The sequence below is a fragment of the Phalacrocorax aristotelis genome, chromosome 1 (genome assembly GCF_949628215.1).
Source record: "Phalacrocorax aristotelis chromosome 1, bGulAri2.1, whole genome shotgun sequence".
In the NCBI taxonomy this organism is placed as follows: Eukaryota; Metazoa; Chordata; class Aves; order Suliformes; family Phalacrocoracidae; genus Phalacrocorax; species Phalacrocorax aristotelis.
Window position 1 is genome coordinate 212,505,352 of NC_134276.1, and position 22,419 is coordinate 212,527,770.

Here is a 22,419-nt window from a genome sequence, read left to right on the forward strand (position 1 = left end):
GTTTACACTGGGAACAGGTTCTCGGTCACTTGATCCCACCAAAGCAAGCACAGCAGTACTGGCAAAGTTGTAATGCAGATGTGTTCTCAGGTAAAAGAAGATACCACTGGAAGGGTTGTTAAGTGCTGCCTCCTCACCATACTAGATGTTATCTTGGAAAAAAGAACTGATCCCACCAGCAACGGCCTGGCCACTTATTTACTTGTGTTTATAGCCCCATCTCAGCAAGGCCTGGAGGGGGGGCCAGTTTCCCCTTGTAATCCTTTATGTACTTGAACTCAAAATGTCTTAATACTGTGCTGTCCTCTGTCTTTCCATCATCAGTTAAAGAGATGCAAAGATGTCCCGATATTCATATTCTGGCCTTGCTTAACTCTATTTGCCAGTTTAAACCAGAAGGATCAGTATCCCCTTTTGTACCACTACATGAGTGTAACAGAAAAAAAGAAAGGACTTTCTAATGCCTTTTCAGGACACAAAAAGTATCAGAGTCAGATATGTTTCTGTTCAAGCAACAAAAATGTTGTCCTTCAGGACTTACGTTGTCCAGGGTTACTACAAACCCTCTTGGTGTTTATTCCTTTTCAACCCAGATGAGGGGCGAGTTACACCAGAGCCAACTTCTACTCTACTGTGTTGGCCGTCTTGCACGTCGCTGTTCTCTTCCCTACTTCCAGAAGAAGCTTCCGTGCTTGGACCGTGTCTACAGGGGAAGTGGCACAGGGCGCTTTTACAGCAGAGCAGACTCCTCGCTCGGAGGCAATCATGGCACCCTGGGGGCGTCTACAGGTAGCGTGTGCTGCCAGTGCCTTGCAAGCTCACCTCCATTAACTGCACATCAACTTCCCAATGCAGAGAAGCTCTTTATTACCCAACTTCCTCCTCCTCTTCCAACTGCCTCCTAAAAAAGCACTTCTTCAAGAAGAGGCATTTACCCGTAACTTGCTGCTCTGGGTAAAGGCAGGAAGCGGACTTGTTGCCACTCTGCAGCTTATCAGAGAAGAGCCACAGAAGTAACCAAGGTCTTGTGGCTAAGACGAGACTAGCTAGAGGTAGAGAAATTCAACAAACAGGAAGAATATTAAAACTTGTGTTGATCCATTTAAGAACATACCATGTTTTCCACTTGGTTAACTGCTTCTTGTTGGTAGTCAACTAGTGTCAATCATTACCTGAATAGGCAGCTTTTTGCATTGAGTCCTAATGAAACAATCCCTATATTTTGATAATCTCCCCCAACAAAATATCAGGATACTCCCACTTCTGGAGGTGAGTGCAAGTGGCAGTATCTAAAGATGGGTCCAAGCGTGAAAGCCAGCCAGTAACACGCTGGATCACAACCTGAACTAGGAAACTCAAGCTGCTTTCCAGCACTGACTCCTGGCTCTTTGGAGGAATCAGCCAGCAGGGGCAGCAGGAGAATGATTACAAGTGACTACACATCACTTTGCATCTGTTGGCACGCTGATTTTTGGACAGAATAGGAAATTATGGCCAATGCCAATCACTGTACTTAGTTCTACTGCACAAATTGACATTGATGGAATTGTATCACATGGCATCCAGATCACCAAATGCATTCCTTTTCACAGAGAAGTGAAAGAGAAAATATTGCTAATTGAGACACGGGAGTACCTTATTGCAGACTAACGCTTGGTACAAACAGCTCTTTGATGTTTATATAATGTATTTCTTCAAGAATAAGCAAGTTCATTCTTTCATTAAGAGTAACACTTTGAACTTAAAATAGTTCCTTTCATCAGAAGACTGTGGAACATTTTACAAAGATGGTGAAGTATTATTAGTAGAGTTTTATACAGGGAGAAACTAAGGCCAAGAGAGATTAAGGGAGTTGAATTTTTCTCAGACAGCTAGGAGTACAACTCATTTATCCTGATTCTGCAACTGTGCTTCAAACTACCAGACTGCTGATATCAAAGAAAAATTTCAAGCCAAAATGCACTACTGTTTGACACTGCCTTAGAAAGTTCTTTGCAGAGGTCTGAAGAAAAATGGGTCTAAATGCAAAAGCCAAATCTACAGGATCCTGAATCCATCTAATCAAACTTATAAGATGGTGAACATTTTCTTTTTTTTTTCCCCTCTTTTTAAAACTCCTTAGAGGTAAGGCCCATTCTTCACCTCTGTGCCAGAAGGTATTTTTCCCATGGATATGATTAATGTGTATGTATTTCGGAACAGAGACGCAACGTGCAGTGTAGGCTATTAAAGGACCGTGATACTTCCTAGATACGTACTGCATTCACACGTAAAAAAATTAAAGAAGCAGAATTGCTCGAGTGATGGGCACAGCAGGTCTTGAAAAAAGAAATGGATCCAAATCTCAGGTTATTCTTGTTTCAGCTCTGACAGATGATACACATGTTCTCTTTTCTATTAAATTTTAAGGAAAATGAATCCTGAGTACTTGTTTCAAAGGGTGGAGGAGGGACAGTGAACAAGAAGAGGCAACCCTCCCTAAAGCAGTTCAGTTGTAACTCTCTCAAATCCTTTCCATTCACACAAAACTGCTATTTTTGTGCCCCAGGTCACAGAACAAAATCCTGGGGTTTTAAGAGCGTTTGGACACATGGAGGGAGGGAGAAGAAAGGTGGCAAAATGGGGATGCGGGCAAAGATGAGGGCAATCAAATCTCATGCTTTATACTCTGTAAGAGGGAGGATCAGCTGTGAATACAGCTTCGCACTTCTGAAACTTCAATCAGCAGAACTTAAGCATCAGGTTAAGGTCACTACAATTACGAAGATGTAAAAGGTCCACTTCTATGGAAAAAAAAGTTCTTCTATTTTCCTCCTCACTCCACTTGCCTATCCTTTTTTAATGCCGATTGCATTAAAAACAGAGTATTTTATATATTTTTTAAAGTTAATGTGTCACCTATATTTTCTTTCTTTGCACAATTAGCTTTAAGAAACCACAGTATTTCTGAGCTGAAGCACAGCCTGCAGTCCACTGTCAACTACAGCTGTTAGAGCACCTCTGTTATTCTCACTGAAAGGATCATATACACTCTTTCTCTAAATACGATGCCCTCCACAGCTCTCATATGGTGTGCTGGCATATTTAAGTTGCAGTTGAAAAAAACTGATAAACAGGTAAAGACCACATCAGATCAGAACTGTGGTTTCTTTTGATAACTTTGGCACTTTTCAAAGGAAGGCTTTGGGAGGAGTAAAAGAAAAAGAAGGAATCAGTAGTATAAATTATAAATACTAAATTGCTTGGAATTCAGGATATTTCTCAGCAGCTCCCATTTTCCCCTGTCTCCATTCCTTAAAGAGCATGCACGAAGGCTGCAGCTGCAGACTCCTTTATCTCCCTGGTCAAAACTCTCAAGAAGAAAATCCCATCTACTTCAGGCTATAAATAAATTAATTCCTTGATTCAAATAGAGATATCATAAAGTAGGGGAGGGTGTGGAGAAAAAACAAACCCAAAATTCAGAAAAGAAGTCACCTTCTTTTCACAGCAGCCTCTGCCCCACTTGTTTCAGTCCAGTTCATTGTTATTCATACCCATCCCTTTTATATAAATATTTGTCTTGCATTTGTCAGGACTTATATTTAAAAAACGAAATTCTATTTGGGGTTTTACAGTACAGGAGGCTATTATATATACATTATCCTTATGTGCATGATTGGGGAGAATAGATGATTTGTGAAGTTATCTATTATGGGGAATAATCAAGATTAATGAGCCCTATGGCACTTGCTGAATGCCTCCAGAGATTTATTACTCAGGTTGTTCATTTTTCTTGTTATGTTGGTGCTGTCAAGAGTCCTATAACAAATGCAAACACAGACGTGTATTAATTGCAAATGTGGAACAAGGCTACTGCGATGTTGCTAAATACTTACAACTCTGCTGTTGTACAGCATCTTCACTGGCTGTAAGATTTCCTATCTGCCAGGGTTCTGATAAAGTTTCTGTTTTGGTATATCATGCCATTTTTTTAAATGCCTAAAAAGATAAGGGGGGGAGGGGGTGGAGGAGTCGTGGTGTGTGGATTAAAGAGGAAAGGGAATTCTGTGTCCATCTTACTGTTAATAATGCAGGCACCGGGCAGAGCTGAGTGACAGAGACACTGCTGTGCAGCCAACTCTGGAAGACCTGATTTTATCATAGGTACCTTTCAAATCAAGACTTTAAAAACTCCAGTAGTTGTGGCATAAAATAAGTTCCTTAAGAAACACGCGAGCTGTGTTGTACTTCCAAGCCTCTCTAAGGATGCCATTATAACATCAACAGTGAACAAGAGGCAAATCAAAGTTAGCTGTCAAGATGCTAATGCTGCTTTCAGTGGCTGACAGTCCTGCTTTTCCGTGGAGGTGTCAGCTGCCAGCAACCTCCACAGTACCAACAGGAGGATCCCTGACCCCTGAGCCTATTATTTACGAAAAGCTCACTGTGTTCTGGGAAGTTTAGGTAGCTACACCTCTCTGAATGTAAAAATGTTCAAGAGGAGCTCCTTGTCCTTTTAGGCAATCTTTTTCCTGTATTGTGTCTCTTCATCAATGCTGTTGAGCTGAATACCACTCAGGAGTCACCATGATTAACATACACCATTCATCCTGAATGGACAACATTAAAATATATCAAAAATTTAATAAAGGCTGTTGAAAAAGAAATATTAAAATGGGAAGGATCGATGTTACCTTAAATATTCCCTGTGCTGAATCTTAAATTCAAGCAAGGCAACACTGACCTAAATTAATGACAAAGTAGTTCATGGATGCTAATGAAATACACAGCATGTGTATCTCCATGCCACGACGTCTGTAGCTTTCCTCTTGGAGGAAACAGTTGCTCTGCCAGTTTTCTTCTTCATTAACATTAAGGACAGACGCCTTATCCCTTCCAACCTTCTCACACAGGGTTTGCACAAGGGCCAGTTCCCAGCCGCAGACATTCATAGGTCTCTGCGGTGCTCTCTGGTGTGAGTTCAAATCAGAAGGTGTACAGTTTTCATGTTTACGCATTCATATATAAAAACACACTTTTACCTCCCAGGCAGATGTTTGTCTGATTCACCGTGCTGGCATACACACAGAATGTGTGGGATGATGCTAATAGCTCAGCACTATTAATGTACAGGAGGGTATAATAATGTAGCAGCAAACACTGATATAATGAAAATCCATCTAGCTCTTCTCTCTCAAAATAGCATGGTATATGAGGACCTGGAAGGACCCACTGAATTCTTCCCTGGTGGAAAAGAAATCCAACAAAAGCTATTTAAGACAAACATGTAGGTGCATCTTCAGGTTTGGAAGTCGTCATGTTATAGTTTGAAAACACCTGGGAGAGCCTACAGGAAAAAAAATAATCCCTGAGCCCTTTCACCATTATTTTGTTTATTTTTACTTATACATTTTCTATGGGCTTCTGTGGAAGACAGGTTCCTAGGTTAGGTGGACATTTAGGCTGCTCCTGGGAAGCTGTTCATATGCTTGTATGTAGTTAGTGCTGAAATTTAAACAGATTTCAAAAAAGATTTAATCCTATTTTTTTTAGTCATAAGTTAAAAAGGATCATAGTCCAGCTATTAAGCATTGCTCCAGGAACAGAAGTCCCCTGTCTCTCACCTGGAAAATAATTTCCCATAAAACCTGAAATCCTCCTTTTTGTCTATTCCCCACTCCTTACTTTCTTAACTCTCCAGATTCAGAAGATAACCGGTTTTTTTTGATGAGAAGTTGTCCAGTTTTTGTGAAATCCATAGGTTTCCTTTGGAGGCACTGCAAGTAGTAATAAACACCCAAAAACGAGAAATGTAGCAAGTCCTTTGAAAAGACTGGACAGAATATTCTTTTCATTAAATAACTACATGTGCTTGTTTTCCTTCTGATCAGAAATAAAATGCAGCAGAAGTTTGTTTCATTTAGGTCTGCAGTTAGTACCTGACAAATTTGCCATGCTGGGGAAACAGGGTCATGTAAGATTTAGAAATACAAATTAGAGAGTCATCCCTGACTAGTAATCCGGTTTTATTTCTCTCTTAACATTGTGGAAAAAAAGCAAAAACCTGGAGATATACAACAAGGAGATAAGAGCATAGTCCCAAACGGTTTTTTAAAAAAAAACCAACTAAAATAGATGTGTATTTATTGGCAGACTTAAAAAATAAAAATAAAAGACAAAAGAAAATGTATTATTAGAAAGCTAGAAAACACGTATGCAACTCTTTGCCTTTGGCTGCTACTCTGCCTTACAATGAAACAAGTTTTTGTATCCTTGCTACCCAGACTGATAGGTATTGTCTGAACAACAAACAATTTCCCCATTTCCTTAGGTGTTAACCATTTGTAGCAGTAATTTGTATAACTTCAGGCAGTAAATTAACATGAGACAGCTATTGGAGAAAAAATTCAGATATATGCAAAAACTGAGACAACGATTCTTATTTTCGCATACGTAAGTGTTAGCAATCAAGAGGGAAAACCTGTTATATCTCTTCAGGAAACCTGGAGCAGACCAAGTCTCACTGCATCTATGAGGCTGCCACTGAGGTATGGATGCTCGGAAGGCTAAGGAACGCATGCCACTTCAGTCATGAGACAGGCAAGATGTCATGCAATGGAAGTCAAAGACTAGAAGGAGGGTCAGAATCCTTTAAAATCACACACATGGCCAATCTGCAGAAACTACATCACACTTCTTTAAAGCACCTTCTTCCAAAGACTTTTTCAAAGAGTGAACAACTCCAGACCAACCTTCATTGATAACACGGTGCGGGACTAGCTACCAGTTTAAGAGCTCGGCCCTGTCTTCTCAACAGCCTCACAGTAAGCATGTGAAGGTTCCTCTGAAGCCTTCTCCTCTCCAGGGTGACTGAGACCTGGTCCCTTGCATGGCACAATGGTGGGAAGACAAGCAACATATGTAAGTTAAAAGAATTGTATCTTACTGGATACAAAGAAAAATATCTTCCCCGTGAGGACAGTCAGCTGTTGCCACAGGTTGCCCGAAAACACTATGAAATCTCCACCATGGGAGGTTTTCAAGACCCAGCTCTATCAGTCCTGAGCAACCTGGTCTGACTTCACAGCTGACCCAGCTCTGAGCAGGAGGTTGGACTGGAGACCTCCTGAGGGACCTTCCAACCTGACTTACCACATGATCCTATTACTACTAGCAGCTTAAGCACTTAGCAATAGTTTACAAAAATGAGAAGTGACAACAGAAAGCCATCACATCGTGAAGGGATGAAACTGAAATATCAGAGTATGAAAAAAGTGCATTCTTTTTCCAGGGCAGCATAACCTTATCTCATGTACCACAGCAGCAGCTCAGTCTTATGTGACAGGATAGAGAGCATAAAAGTCTTTTGGTTTTGATAAATTATAAGCCACCTACTAGCACAGAACAACTTTCTTGCAGAGGCTAAACATCACCAGATCATCTCAGATTTCATTCAGAAAACCTGTCCCACTTTGCTACAAATGGCAATTTGCAGCAATCGGGGATTGAGATTTTTGCTCTCTGCATATGGCAACACACTGGATGTTTTATAATGCCTGATAACCTAGGCATCCTATGAAAGCAGATACTTCATTTATCTGTACCTGAAAACAGAACAGAAAAGAAAGCTCAGTGTACGCCAAATCAAATTGCAAACTCAGCTTGTACTGAAACACAGGGAAGTTGTTCTTGTGTTTTGTGGAAGAGTTGGTATCATATTTACATGACAAAACTGTAAAAGAGAAAATTAAAAGCAGATGACATACATTTGAGAGAAAAACTCCTACACAGTAGCACCTTCCACTCTCTAAGTAATGCAATTAAACGCGCAGGTATAAAAGTAGGAGTCATCCAGAACATCACATCGTGGTGGCTGAAGTTACAGAAAACTTTTAGCAGCCCCTAGGGAAGTGCTGTTAGAGTAATTTGGTATTCAGTGTAGGATCTGTGAGCACCAATGAGGACAACTTTGCACAGACCCTTTAGTTCTGCTTCCACAGGAGAAGTTACTGCAGACAAAGAAAGAAAAAACCCATGAGTAAATGCTAAATGTGTAATTTGGAACCACTTCCTGCCTTGAAAGACAGAGGCTAAATTATAAACAACCTGATACAAAAGCTACTAACTTGTAGCTGTTGGCCAGTTTGATTCCAAAGGTTCAACTCCACATTTTAAGCACCTTAAAAACCAGATAAGATAGTCAGACACCACTGGACTATCTATATAATTACGTGCTTCAAAGTTTAAGAATGATCAGTAAATAGCTCAAACTCACAAATCGTCTCTAAGCTATGAGTCAACAGAGTAAAAAAAGAAATATTTTTTTGACATCCTCAGTGAGGTTTTCCCAAAATCTAATCACCATGATACTCTCCATCTTTTTGACTTAGTACTTCTGCTACAATTCAAACCCTGTCATGGGGCCACATAGCTGGCAAGATGGACAAAGGAAAACGTAGAACACGTGGCACTGGAAGCGTAGAAGACCCATACGTGTCAGAAGGGAATTTTGTGTAATTCCAGAGAAAGACAAATGGATGACATGAAGATGTGGCTTATTCAGACAGGCTTCATTTCATACGGAGCTCTGAAGTTCAGAAATTTGTCTTTCGTTATAATGTTTGTAAGAATAACTAGTGGTTGATTCTGCAGTCTGTCTAACTGTTGCCTGCTAACTCTTTAACGATGCCTAATAAAGGTATATATATACACACACACATATATATTAATTTTCAGGTTAATGCATTAGCAAAAGTGAGCTGCTAAAGACAGAGAATAGCAAGCCAGCAGATGCAGAGGGACTATGCACAGAGCCCTGACTGCTTGCAGATATTCAAATCATAAATACACACCTCTGCCGCCGTGTACATTAAAATGGATATTTCCAAGACGACTGGAAATATTTAACTGCTTTCCAGAGATGCCGAAGAACAACAACTGAAAGCATTACTGCACAGAGAAATATGGCTCACAAGACATCTAGTGCTAATTTATTTTTCTGCGCTACACTTTCATGCTGTATATGCTGTATCAGTGCTATACTTCCAGGCTGTACATTTGTGTCTTTTAGAGTAAACACCGCACTGATCGGAATACCACCTTGTCTTTTAACTTTGCCGTCTTTCTCCAGGCATTTTGAATACAGAAATAGTAAGGATCATGATTCCACTGCGAGACATAACCTGCGTTTCAGATGGGAAAATTAAGGCTCTAACACTCAGGCTGATTTCACTGAGCTACAGAAGCCTCGGTAAGTACCACATTAGTAACCCAGCCATCCTCCTGCTTTCTAGAGTCAATAATGAGAAACAAGGGGACCAGACTGCCCTGCCAAGATGCCTCCCTCCCCCTTGACATTAGCAAGATTTTAGGGTAAAGAGACTTCTTTCAGGTTCTGTGAGGTGTGGAGAGCACTAACCCTACTTTATGTACTTGCTGCTCTAGGGAGAGCGGCAGCATCACCCAGACATGTCTTCTATCTGCCTAAAATCTGACTCAGCCCCTGCAGGACTTTCTCCACTGCAAGGACAAAAAGACTATTAAATCTGTAAACACACCCCATAAGAGGCGAAGTGCTAGGTCACTAGCAGATAAAGGAATAAAAGCAGGACTCAACTCCCAGCCTTCAGTTTCAAATGCCAGATCATGTATTTTTTAAATCCTCTTTAGCTTCTATATCCATCTTCATGCCAAATGGTACAGTCTGACTGACTTTTTTGACCTTTCATGTATAGGAAGCTATACAGAGAGAAATTACGAGGACAGTCATTAAATTCCTAGTTTTAAAAATTTTGGCCAGAATTGAGATCCAATATTAAGTCAGTTAAATGGGATTGTCAAAAAGAACGAAAACCTGACTAATATCTATTAAAAATCAGGCCTTTTCTTCCACTTGTCGGGAGCGCAAATTTTCCTATCTGTTCTTGCCCATTAGTTAAAGGTGGTAAATATAATTCTCAGTTTTCTCAGCAAAATTGATGATCTCTCTCACAATGTGGACAAAAGACCTTTCTTTCAGGTGGTTCAATAGGCTAAAGAAGACAAAATCCTAGAAAATGTCTGCCTACTACTGAAGGAGCTAAAAAAAAACTGTGGGCAATCCAAAGAGAGAGAGAGTATCGTGAAGGTGCTGCAGAGTCTTTAGTCAAAGACTCAGAGCAAAAGCTTTGAGCCTGGTGCACACAGGTCAGTCAGCACTTTCAGAACTTGACCAAAGTATTTTGGGGGAGATGAAATGACTGTACAACGGTGCTGTGCGAGGCACTATCTGTTTCATTAGAGAAAGAGCTGAAAAATGTTTTGATCAAAGTTGTTTCCTCTTTCTACGCTTGCTACGGCTACCAAAACACAGAACGGAAGAGGAAATAGTCCTGGCTTGCTCAAACCTGCAGCACTACAAAGCTGGCTGGAAGCATTAGTAAGTTTTGATGTTTTGGGGTGCTCTTCTGTCTTTAGGTATGAAATACTACCTACACCCACAAGCTATGCTCAGCTTGAATGCAATTCAGCTAAATTCCATAGGGTAATAACATTTGGCTCTTACATGTCTTAAAAGTACCACAAAAAACACAAAAAAACCCATCATAAACATCAGCTGAATAATCCTTAGAGGACCCTTAGGGCTTTTACCACTGTCTCTAAGTAAATTGAGGCACAAACACACAAAAAAGCCCTCCCTAAAGCCTCGTGACATCTGCAGGTGATGCGCAGCGAAGACACACCAGGCACTTCTCTTCTGTTCATTATCCTGCAGGCTTCACATTACAAACCATTTCCCAAAAAGTCATCCTTGAAAGCATGAATTTTCATAGCTTTTATTCATTTATTCATTTTTATTCTCATTTTTAGGATTTTTTGTATACAATGGCCAAGGAAAATGACCGATTGGCAGCCTACCATACTGAGCGTTCCTTGAAGCAACAACAGAAGTGTTCAGAGGCAGCAGAACTGGGAGATGCAGACCTGGGGTGCAGCATCCATCCAAAGGCAGAGTGGAACAGACCCAAAGGGCTGGAGATGCTGGACCTAGTTTTCAGTGCTGCACAAAGCAGGGTCATCACAGTCTTCCCCCTCATCCCATCCTTTAAATACGTGCAGTTCAATTTATTCAGTACTCCAAACTCTGCAATTTAATTTCTTTTGTCTATGGTCCAACACAATAGCACCTTGATCCCTTGTTGGAGGCCCTTAGAGCTATCGGAAAACAACAGCTTTAATCTGTTTTATCCAGTCCTAGTGAATGAAGCTTTAGAGGGTATTTTTTGCCTGCTCTGCCAACTAGATACTTCATAAAGTGAAAGAGAATCTCTGCTTCCTTCAGGGCACCTGCTTTCAATTACAGGAAACATACGGCACCTTCAGATTTTTCAGCTTTCAACATCTGTGCTTTGCAGGTACAATTTGTTGCATTCAAATTACTGCGAAACCTGCAGAATGGCGCTGCGCTTTTGGGGGCACGCTTGAGAAACACTAGAGATGGACAGAAAGTAATGGCGTTTGCTACCTCTTTATAATGACTGATTAATGACTGTTTTGAACCAAATCCTTTAAGTTGTTTAGAAACCTCACGTCGCTGCTCTTGGAAAGTCCATTCAGCCCCAGCTTGATTAGAAACATCACCTCTACCCTGTAGCAGACGAACATATTGACATTGCTATCCAGCCAAATACACCAATCTTACACCTTCCTCTAAAAGATAATGCTAAAAATAATACCTTTAAAAAGGAAAACAGCCTGTTCTAAGCAGTCTGTCACAACTGGTCACCACGCGGGGATGAGAGAGTGACAGCTACAGGTTTAATCTGTTTTCTGCTTTAGGTTAAACATGCCAGCTGGGGGGACACACCTGCACAAGGTCTTTCACTCTCCCACCTCTTCCAAACAGCACTGATCCATACAAAACACACCAGCTTGTCTGAGTAACCCCTCAGGACTTCTCCAGGCTGGTAGAGTATGATGTAAACCTGAGTGCCCGTTCTTAGACAGACGTCCAGGTGCACTGATGGCAGGAATCTCAGTTTAACCATCACCGTGACGCTCTCTGTTACTTAGGTTCCTGCTGCTAGCCTACTGGCTCCTCATTTCAGCTGTCACCATGTCATAGCTGGTGCTTGCCAAATCACATAAGCTAAAATATAGCTTGCTTCCTGCTTCTACTGGGACTAGCTCAGGAAAAACTTCATGGTCCTAGGCAACATGAGCCAGCAGCCCCAGGGTCTAATCAGGAGATAGAAAGTGGTAAGAAGAAGCAGCAGAGTGAACGATGAGCACTACTGTTACAAGGACAAACCAGGGGGAAACATTTTCTAATTCTAGACCTGCAAGAATAGATTTTCATGGGCAGATGGATGGAGAGATCTGTGGCAGAACAGGACTCATAAGAATACAGTCTGGAAGATACTCTCCAGGATCAAATCCAGTTGGTTTACTACATAGTGATGACTACTGGAGTATTTAGGCATTTACACTCTTATTATTATGTTTGTACTCTTTTATTAATTATAACTACATTCGATTATTTCATATTTATTTACAAGGATCATCATTCTGCTTAAGGTGAATTCAGAACCAGTGGAATTCCACTGAGCTGGCTTAAAACCATGGGAGATATGCTATGGAGGCATCTGCACTGAGTGCTCCTCCCTCACCTCTTCAGAGTATAAAAAGCTGCTAGGGCCAGGTATGTGAGAGGAATTAAGAACACAGAAGAAATCAATTATTATGCTTAGAGAAACTATGTCTTAAGAGGAGACTTTTAGAAAAGGAAACTAGAAATCAACTTGTATTAGTTAGGTAATTAAGGGAAAATCCCCCCAAATCAGTGCCATACCAATCTCCATGAGCCCTGCATTCCAGGAGTCTTTTCTCTTAGATCACATCATTTTGTGCAAGTTCGTATCACAATAATGAGCAGAACATTGTGGCAACTACTAGGCTGGTTTACAACTTTTAACCTGGATTCAGCTCTTGACTTCTGTCTCCTACAGTTTTACTTCAGGAGACTGAAGGAATAGGATGGGATCCAGGTTCGTCTTTGCATTCCAAGCCACCTGCACCTCCTACGTTTGGTTCAGGACTTTTTCTAATTCAATTATGTTTGCACTTGGATGTAAGTGAAGTCACAGCTCAACCATTAACTGTGCTGTGCTATGGCATCCACCCTTCTATATTTGACTTCTCTAACTGCCTGATGTTTTGCAGTGAGTTTTTGATAAGTGTGTGTTTGCAGATTTTCATGACAGACTAATAACACCGAAGGAGGCTCCAGGAACGTTTTAAGTAAATATTATGTGTATATTTTCTCAACAGTGTCTGCCTACCAGCACCTTCAGAGCTGCATAATCTTATCTAGAATACGTCTGCATTCTGTTTGCACTAACCAACGTGGTCCATACTACTAAGCAAACTATTGATTAAAACGTAATGCAGAACACAATTCCAGGACACACAGTCATGTGGCTCTGAAGAGGTAGCAGCTTCTATTTCTGTCTTGTGAAATTCTGCTTGCCATTATTAGGAATTTCTTCATCAATCATAATGTAGAATGAGCAGATGCAGGCCTTTACCTAGGCCAGGAACTTCTTAAGGTATTTTAAGAAACTATTTGCTCTCCTGCCCTTGTCTTCTCCCTTCTCCATTGTTATTCCCTACTTAGGCCTAAAATTCACAAGAGGTTGGATGTTTGGAATGTAGGTCCAGCTGCAAATGATTTGAATCTGCAAGAACTTCAGAGCAGGCATCTTCTCTTACTATGTCAAGGGATGACAGAACATCAATACAGGGAAGATGCTCGAGCTTGGTGGAGAGCAGATGTTAGGCATTTTAACTTTTTCTGGTAATTTATTATACTGTTGTCATTTCAGCTGCCACCAGCAGATGGTTTCACAGTTTGGAGTGGTAGACAAACTGAAAAGAATTGAGTAGTGCCACTGACCGCATTACATGGACAAGAACTGATTAGGGCATTATCTTCTCATCTAAATATGAGAATTCAATTCCATGCTCAGCCATAGACTTCCTGTGGACATGTCTCATTTGGGGTACAACAGTACAATCTAAACTATGGCAGTCGCCTATATAGACCATACAGAAAATAAATTTAAGCTAAGCAAGTTACTAGTAACAGCTGTGAAAGCACAGGCTCTGAAACTCATCTGCTGCTGACAAATCTCTAATCTCTTTGGCTCAGATTTATTAAATCTATGTGTGCAGGATTTCCTATTTAGTCCATGAAGAGAAATAATCATTTTAGAGGGCAATTCAGACTTCAGGTGGACTAAAATGGAGGCAGCAATGTCTTTCCACTGACTATAGAGGCATCCTAGGGCAACCGTAGATGAACACTATCTACCTGTAAAGGAGGATAACGGCTTTCTCACACAATTATCATGAAGATGAATAGAATACGTATGGCTTAGAATAATGACGGCAATTATCCACCTCAGATCAACTTTCCTGTTTTCTGTTCAACTTGTCTGCTAATAGTACGCCAATACGTATCTGCTGTGTAAAGGCAAAGTGTTCCCTTTCTATTTCAACAGTTTAAGGTGTTGCTAGGAACCTACGACCAGAAAGGACATCCCGTGACACTGAGTTTGGCCCACAGCCAATACGGGTAAACCCAAATAATGATCTCATTCATCACATTCAAGCCCTGTAGCCCAGTAAACACAGTGTTGCTGGTGCCAGTAATAGGCCACAGACTTTGTGCTGAGTCTGCACAGCCTCGGGACCCAGGCATGCCAGGCTTGCCTACACTTGTATTGCCCAGCCCGCAGCTTCATTTTAGCTGCTTTAGCTGTAGCAGCAATTTTCCTAATGACCAGGTGGCTATTGCCTAATTTATTTTACTTTTGCTTATCTTTGCATAATGATGCGGTTTAAGTGTAGTTTTTACACAGACAGTAGTAACAAGTAGTTCCTCTGCATAGGATGAAATATTTATGATTCCAGGGTAATGACAGAGTGCAGAGGAACACAGACATGGTATCATAGTGGAAGCCTCAGAAGAGGTGACACACGATGCAGTGCAGAGGAGTGGAGGCACAAGCTGATATCAGACCGGGCACAGAGTGACATTCAAGAACCCAGGGCTATAAAAATTCATTTACAGCTGGCTAAAGAAATGCAAACCTGTGGTTTTAAGGATAAGGAAAAAGTATCCAGCATATCTAAGGTTTTGCATGATGCATACTGAATCCAGCGGTAATGTGGTATTGAAATCCAATGAAAAAAGAGCAAGGTGTAAAAGCATGTTAGAAAACATAAAAATAGCCAGAAGCAGAGTCTGGAGTAAGAAGGAAGAAATCAGCATCACGGTCCTCATAGTGCAGAGGAGGAAGAAAACCCCCCACTGTCAACATACGCCTCCCAGTGAAGCCCTTCGTACCTGACAACTTGCCATAACTGCTCTCCATCTCCAAAAATTAAAGCCAAAGACTCACGACCCATGGAGTAAGGGTGAGAAAAACACCACAGAAAGCGTTAGATACTAAGAAACGCCTGTATGTCAATTTAAAATGTATTATTATCGAAGCATTTTCCCCTTTGTAACAGTATTCTTTCTTTCCCCTGAATAAGTAGATCTGGACTAATAATAATTCTTTGATTAGACTGTTAAGATTTCAATTATGTTAACAATAAAATTTTGCCTTTACAGAGGGCACATTTCATCTTGCCTATACAAAGATTTTGAGTGTAACAAACTTCAATATTAAAGCTAGTTATGTCTTTTGCCTTCATTCCTTCTACAAGACAGCCAGTCCAAAAACTCACAGCCCTGGCCAAGGGAAAAAGAAAATAGACTAATTTTTTTAGCATGAGTATGGCCAATTTATATCCATTACTGTCTTGTGCTCCTCTCTAGAGTTTACTCTTTCCATATGTTCCTGCACAGTAGTCACAAACCTGTTAGGCACCACAGAGGCTAATAAAGACAAACTCTTTTTAGCCTCATCTTGTTGGACAGTCACAGCCCCTCTTATCCTTTCTCACTGAAGAAACCCCAGCACAGAAACAGATATTATTCAGGAAGCTGACAGCAAGACCTGATCCATTGGTTAAGAGGAAAAGCACAAACATGACAATTTTATGCTAATTTCAAACATTCGGGTTTGCTAGAGTAGTTTTTGAGTAGTAACAAAGGGAGTTGTAATAATATAACAATCATCATAATATGTTAATAGTGTTAATTGAAGTAATTTCTGCAGACAATAAGAATTATACCCTAATGTGTTAATTAATATGATTAGGAAATGTTGCGAAAATGAGTATGTAAAATGATATAACACGATATCCAGAAAGGCATGTTTTACAGGGGATGGTTCCTCTGAGCTCTCCTCGGGGTGAGATTTATGGACGTTAACACACAAGGCTTCGGCAAGGTAAACAGCTGTTTCGATTTTAGTTATAATGAACATTAACTCTACATCCCCATTTCTGCTTAATTAAACCTCTGACTCTGCAACCGATCAAGAGCAAACAGAAAAGGTAACAGGCACTAATTAGGTCCTGTCCAATGCCAGCCTCAGCTTCCAGCCAGAGCGGTCCACCTAAACCACCTAAACCAAAAAACTCCCCCCAAAAATAAAAGTTTCTCTCCTGCTCCCCTCTGCCAGCCTACCCAGCAATTGCTTAACTCAAAGCCAAACCACATGTACGCAGCTTAAAAAAATGGATCACTCGAAAGCACTGCAAAACTTACAAAGGGAAAGCTTAAATGCCTTTTTACTCCTGTCCAAGTAGTCATTTCCTTATTATTTCTTATACAACGTAAAGCAAAAAAACCTCCAAAACAAAGAAACTCACAAAAGACTCTCATGAACCCTCCTGCCGGACAGACTGACAGCAAGCTCCTGTGCTTTTTGATTAATCTTTACTCTCCCCTAGAGAGGATCATAACCGTGGCAGCATGGAGTTAAACACCAAACAAGCACACCGAAGAGACAGAGAGGGAAATAGCATGCAACCTGCTTTTTAAATGCACATGTAAGAAACACGAGATGCACCTAATAATAGAGAAAACCTTAAAAAAACGTAGTGCTGTGCCCCAAATGCGTTTTGAAGAGCACACAGCCTCCCTGTACAAAATGTCCCCCCTTCCTCCTCACGACATGCGTCAGTCAGTGCCAAAGCAGCTTCATCTGAGAGGAGCCGAGGACTCGATGTGACAGAGCGCAGACTTCTCCTACCACACTTACGGAGGCGGGAAAAAATAATAAAAGAAAAACTTATGCCCTAGAGGACACAAGATAATTTCACATTATTCTGTTAATGAATCTTAAAGACAAGATAGGATAAGAAAATCATTGAAATACCTCACAGCCCCTTAGATCTGGAAGTGACAGCTGCAGCCTCTCTTGAACCGCCTCACTTCACGAGCATGCTCCTGAAGGTTTCTTTCCGACCTACAACCTTTATCTGAGCTTCCTTTGTGGCTTAGTAATACAAAAAGTGTCGCTTAATCGTTACGTTTAAATCATTCGCTCGCTGGTTAACTTTTTTTCCCCGCAGCTGAAAGCTGCAAGTTCACAAATCTAGTAGGAAAAAGCTAGGAAAAATAACCGGTGGTTCACTACACACAATTAACCCTCACTATAAACATACATATTAACTTGTGGTGCAGCAATAGTCGGTTGGGATTTACATGCACAACTAAGTTCATCTTCAAAAAGCACCATTTTGTAGCTCTCTGAAGGAAGTGGTAAATACCATGCCCGCTCTCGCCACTTCATGGGAGGCTGGCTACCTAAGCCCTGAACTGAGAGCAGACCTTAAATATAAATCACTTAATTGCTCATTTTATTTGATACCTAAGTACTTCATGCTAATAAAATTAAGCATTAAAGGATTACAATGTGACAAATTATACGCCCATCTCATAAAAGAAATATTACCGAAACGGAGCCGGATCTGAAAGGCTCTCGATAATGTACAGCACATGTCTAATTTTAGATGATTCCTCAATCACTGGAGAGTTTGTAGTATACACAGCCAACCCAGCTCAATCAACTGACTTCTATCTCCATGACTCCAGGTCACATTATCTCATGAATGAACTGTTATGTAGGTCAGTCAAGAGTCATCTTCTAATTGAATGCACGTTTCAGCCTTGGTATTTATGCTCCAGATATCAAGGCTGTAGACAATTGGGTGAGTCAAAAGAAAATATCAGGGAAGGGGTTGTGATAATTAGGCTTTGTTTCAGACAACAAGCGTGGAAACAGATGCTAGCAGAAGCTTGTATAGAGCTGGTTTTGGTTTAACTGGATTTAATACAGGTGGGAAGTGCAGGAGCAACAGGCTCGGTGGAAAAAGGCTTTGTTGGGTCGCAGATCAGATTTTAGCCGCAAATCAAGTGCTGTCCTGCTAACGTACCTCGGCTTGGCTGGGAGGTATGCTGGTCTCAGCTGATACGTGTGCCAAATATGTGTCTGCTTACTTGCAGTAACTGATACCACCGACTCTGTTCACGTAGGCCCCCAAAGGGTCATCAGGAAGGAGTATTTTTGGTTGCTCCCAAATCAAGGTGGATTTGAGACAACAACAGAACTGAAAGTTTCAATTCTTCATTGCCAAACACATTTTAAAGAGCAAGGTCTTCGGGGAGATTTCCCTATATGGTTCACAAACTGTTTATTTGACTTTGCAATCAGTAGGCCAATGTAAAGTACATTAAAGTCATAGCCCTGGCAATATTTGGGTAAAATGAAGACTATCAGACTGGAGATGCTCAATGAAACTAAAGCAAGAGAGTTATAGAAACACTTTTGATCAGACATTTCTTTTCACTTCCTGTTCAATCCAAGCTATTCTAATTCAGACATAAAAGCAAAATTGCAATGGATTAAAACTGGGTCAGCGGTAGTTCCCCTATGAGGAAATACGTGGCTCACAATCAGACAAATGCCCAGCTGTCTAAATGCAGCACTGCCTGTACTTCGTAACTGTGATCCAGCAGCTATTTACTTGTTGTCTTGCTTTTGGCTGGGATAGAGTTAATTTTCTTCTTAGTAGCTGATACAGTTCTGTGTTTTGGATTTAGCATGAGAATAATGTGATAAGACGCTGATGTTTTAGTTGTTTGCTAAGCAGTGTTTATACTAACACAAGGACTTTTCAGCTTCCCACACCCTGCCAGCAAGGAGGTGCACAAGCTGGGAGGGAGCGTAGCCAGGACAGCTGACCCAAGCTGGCCAAAGGGCTATTCCATACCATATGACACCATGCTCAGTATATAAGCCGGGGGGAGTTGGCCGGGGGAAGCAGGGATCGCTGCCTGGGGACTGGCTGGGCATCAGCTGGCCAGTGGTGAGCAGCTGAATCACTTGTTTTTCCTGCGTTTTATTTGTCTCTCTGTTTACTTTTCTTTCTTTACAATTTATTATCACATTATTTCAATTATTAAACAGTTCATATCTTACTTTTACTCTTCCAATTCTCTCCCCCACCCCACTGCAGTGGGGGGGAAGTGAGCGAGCGGCTGTGCAGTGCTCAGCTGCCGGCTGAGGTTAAACAACCACACTTGTGTATTTTCAGTTTCAGAAACAACTTACAAAGGATCTTCTCCTCCTTTGTGCTCCCCCAGCTTTAAAAATGGTTTCTGGTGTGCAAAGGGTTAAAACTAGTGAAGTGAAAGCAAAATAGCCAAGGCCAAGTTTTCACGTAGCCTGTGTATGTACACTTGGTAGCATTTTCATCTCCTGTGTCCTGACGGCTTTATCTTCAAGTGTGCTGCAACATGCCATTGCTGTTCTAGCAGTCTTTTTGTGCAACTCTGAGCTTGCTTTTTAAAGCTTTAATACCTTGATGCATGGGGGACGTAGAAGGGAGATGCAGGAAGCAGCACCTATTATATGGCAGATACCTCTTCCCATCTTGTGCCCCACCTACTTCAAAAGAGGGAGTTTTAAAAAGGTACCAAAGTAGCTGGAAAAAAACCCAAACCAAAACAAAAACCACCCCAAACACCATATTTAACCCTCTCCCCATCTCCAAGCAAGCCTTTGCTCCACTGTTGTTCTCATCTCCCGGCAACAACTGCTTCGCACTCACGTAGTGTGATTCGTAGGAGGATGTGAAAGCAGTTACAAACATCTGTTAATTAAGTCTCAATTTGCATGTGAGATGGGTAATATACTAATTCTACAAATGGGTATGTTGAACGACACAGCGCTGGATAAAGCTAGCCAACACAAGTACTTGAATACAAGCTAGAAGGAGGGAGACTGAGTTTCCGTGTTCTGGTTACTATTCTTCTAAATAAAATAAAGGCTGTATAAGTGCACCCGAGATCTTGATGGTTTTTGCGAAGTAAAAGACAAAGTCAGAATAATTTTCTAGAAATAAACACAGATATCCATACAAAAAACACAAGCTAGTTATTGATGAATAAATTGCATCACATCCAAATTGCAAGAAAGATTATGAATGTATTTTTAATGGCTGAACCAAGGGAAGGTCATTATACAATGTTTTAATTCTAGTACATTAGTGTTGCATTTATACATTAACAGTTAATGTGATAATGCCAAACTCTGCACTAGTTGTGACATCATAAAGACTGTTTTAGTATTCTTTTTGGGGGAAAAAAAAATATCAGAGCTATTATTAAGCTGTCCTGCTCCAGCCATTGGGAGAATGTTTATCTTGCTGTATCAGTTTTACATGCAAGAAGAAAACTACAATGGAAGTCAACAGATGTGAGAAATGTAAATCTTTGGTAAAGTGAATAATCAACACAGGCAGAGAGGTTCTTGCTGCTGTTGTTTTTGGCAGTTTGGTCAGTTTTTTTGTTTGATTGATTTTTCAGATGAGATAGTTTTAAAGCTCCTGACCTGTAGGTGCCATTTTTAATGGAATGCAGAAAATAAATTAACAGAAGAAGTGAAAAGAAAAATAAAAATAAATCTGAAGGTCAGCTTGAGGAAACAGCCTCTTCAGCAGAGATGTTGGTTTTTGAGTCTTTAAGTCAAAAGCAACGATCTGACACTCAGCACTGTTACAGTAGGCCCACGCCGCTCAAAGCTAATTTTGGGTAGTTCGGGAACAGGATTCGACGTGTTGGGTCCCGTACGTGGGCACCATGTATATCCACCAAAGGCAAAGTATCCCCCTAGGATTAGCACTTACTGAAACGGAGTATTTTCCTGAAGATCACACCTAGAGCTTCCTTTATAAGGCTTCTAAATTGAGAGGGTCGTTTATCGTGCTATTAAATGTGTAGCTTTCCCCCCCTCCCCCATCTTCTGTAGATTAACATATAACTAAATGAAAATTTTCTGAAGGTAACTGCCTGGCTGCAATTCAAGGCATTCATAAAAACTGCAGTTCCCTTTGCAAAGAGGCTGCACTGGGGCAGGGAGGAGGAGGAGGAGCCATCACAGGGCAGCAGACCCGAAATTCAGAGCTTCACCAGGACGAACCTGTCACAGGGCTCTGCCACTGCCCTTGCTCTGCTTTTGACTGGCCTCATTTCCAACAAGCGCGTCTGCATTTGACCCACGCAGGGGGTTTGGCGGAGCCCCTGTGTTTCTCAGTAGTTACACGCTGCCTCTTGGATTCATTTGTTTGCCTCCAGAGCTATGGCACACCGTCCGCTGCGCGGATGACGCCATGCGCTGTGCAGCCTGGCTGTTTGCAAGGCCTGCGGTGTCCGTTGGGGCTCATCACCTCTGCAGGCACATGGCAGCTATTTTGCTAAACCACAGCCTAGTAAAAAGGGGAAACTAAGTCGCAGGCTTTGCTTTCACTGGTAATTGGGTGGCTTTTTTGTTCCACCCCTGACATCTTGTTTTCCTTGCAACTCTGTCACCTCTTCTCAGGTGCTGGCCTGACGCACCACTGCCACTATCCCAACCGAAGGCAGGTTTATCTTTGCTGCACTTTGTCTAAGCAGTTTAGAGCATTTTACCACTGTGCTCAGGGCAGTACGGAGCTGATTAGAGCAGAGACCCTCAAATATTCCTGTAGCACAAAGATCTCTCCAAAAATCGGACCAAAGCAATAGTGAATCACACGGGGTTTTCTTCATCTTCAGATGGCTGTGTCTGTGGACTTCATTACCACTGATCGCATGATCACATTCTGTTTTATTTTTCCTTCTTTATTATATGGCTTTTACCCCAAACCCTTAGAGCTGTTCATGGAGAAGACATCACTTTTCATTGAAGTTTACATTAGCTTTCACATGATTTGCCTGCCCCACCTCCTTTCTCCATAGTGTTAAAAAACTGCCTTACCTTTCAGTGCAGCAACTGTTTATAGCTGCTTCATCTTTTCAAACACCTCCAAAGCTCTTCTCATCCTTATTAACTTTCTCTTTTCTGCCAGCTTTTTTTTCGGGGGGGGGGGGGGGGCAGCAGGTGCTTATAACGTTATAGATGATACAGTAAAGTTGCATCAGTGTTTTGAGGACTGTTTGAATCTCTAGTCAGTTTA

General features: G+C 41.2%; 1 protein-coding gene across 12 annotated transcripts in view; it reads right to left on the bottom strand.

Annotated features, from left to right (window-relative positions):
- CELF2 (CUGBP Elav-like family member 2) overlaps positions 1-22,419 on the bottom strand; it is a 370,728-nt gene that overhangs the window by 182,605 nt on the left and 165,704 nt on the right. The window contains exon 1 of one of the 12 annotated variants that reach the window (XM_075081635.1): positions 17,298-17,377. The exons of 10 other annotated variants lie outside the window; for them this stretch is intronic. The gene's annotated coding sequence lies outside the window, so the exon portion shown is untranslated. Of the gene's footprint in view, positions 1-17,297; positions 17,378-22,419 lie in introns of those variants that run through there. One more of the 12 variants, XM_075081637.1, reaches the window with a different exon arrangement.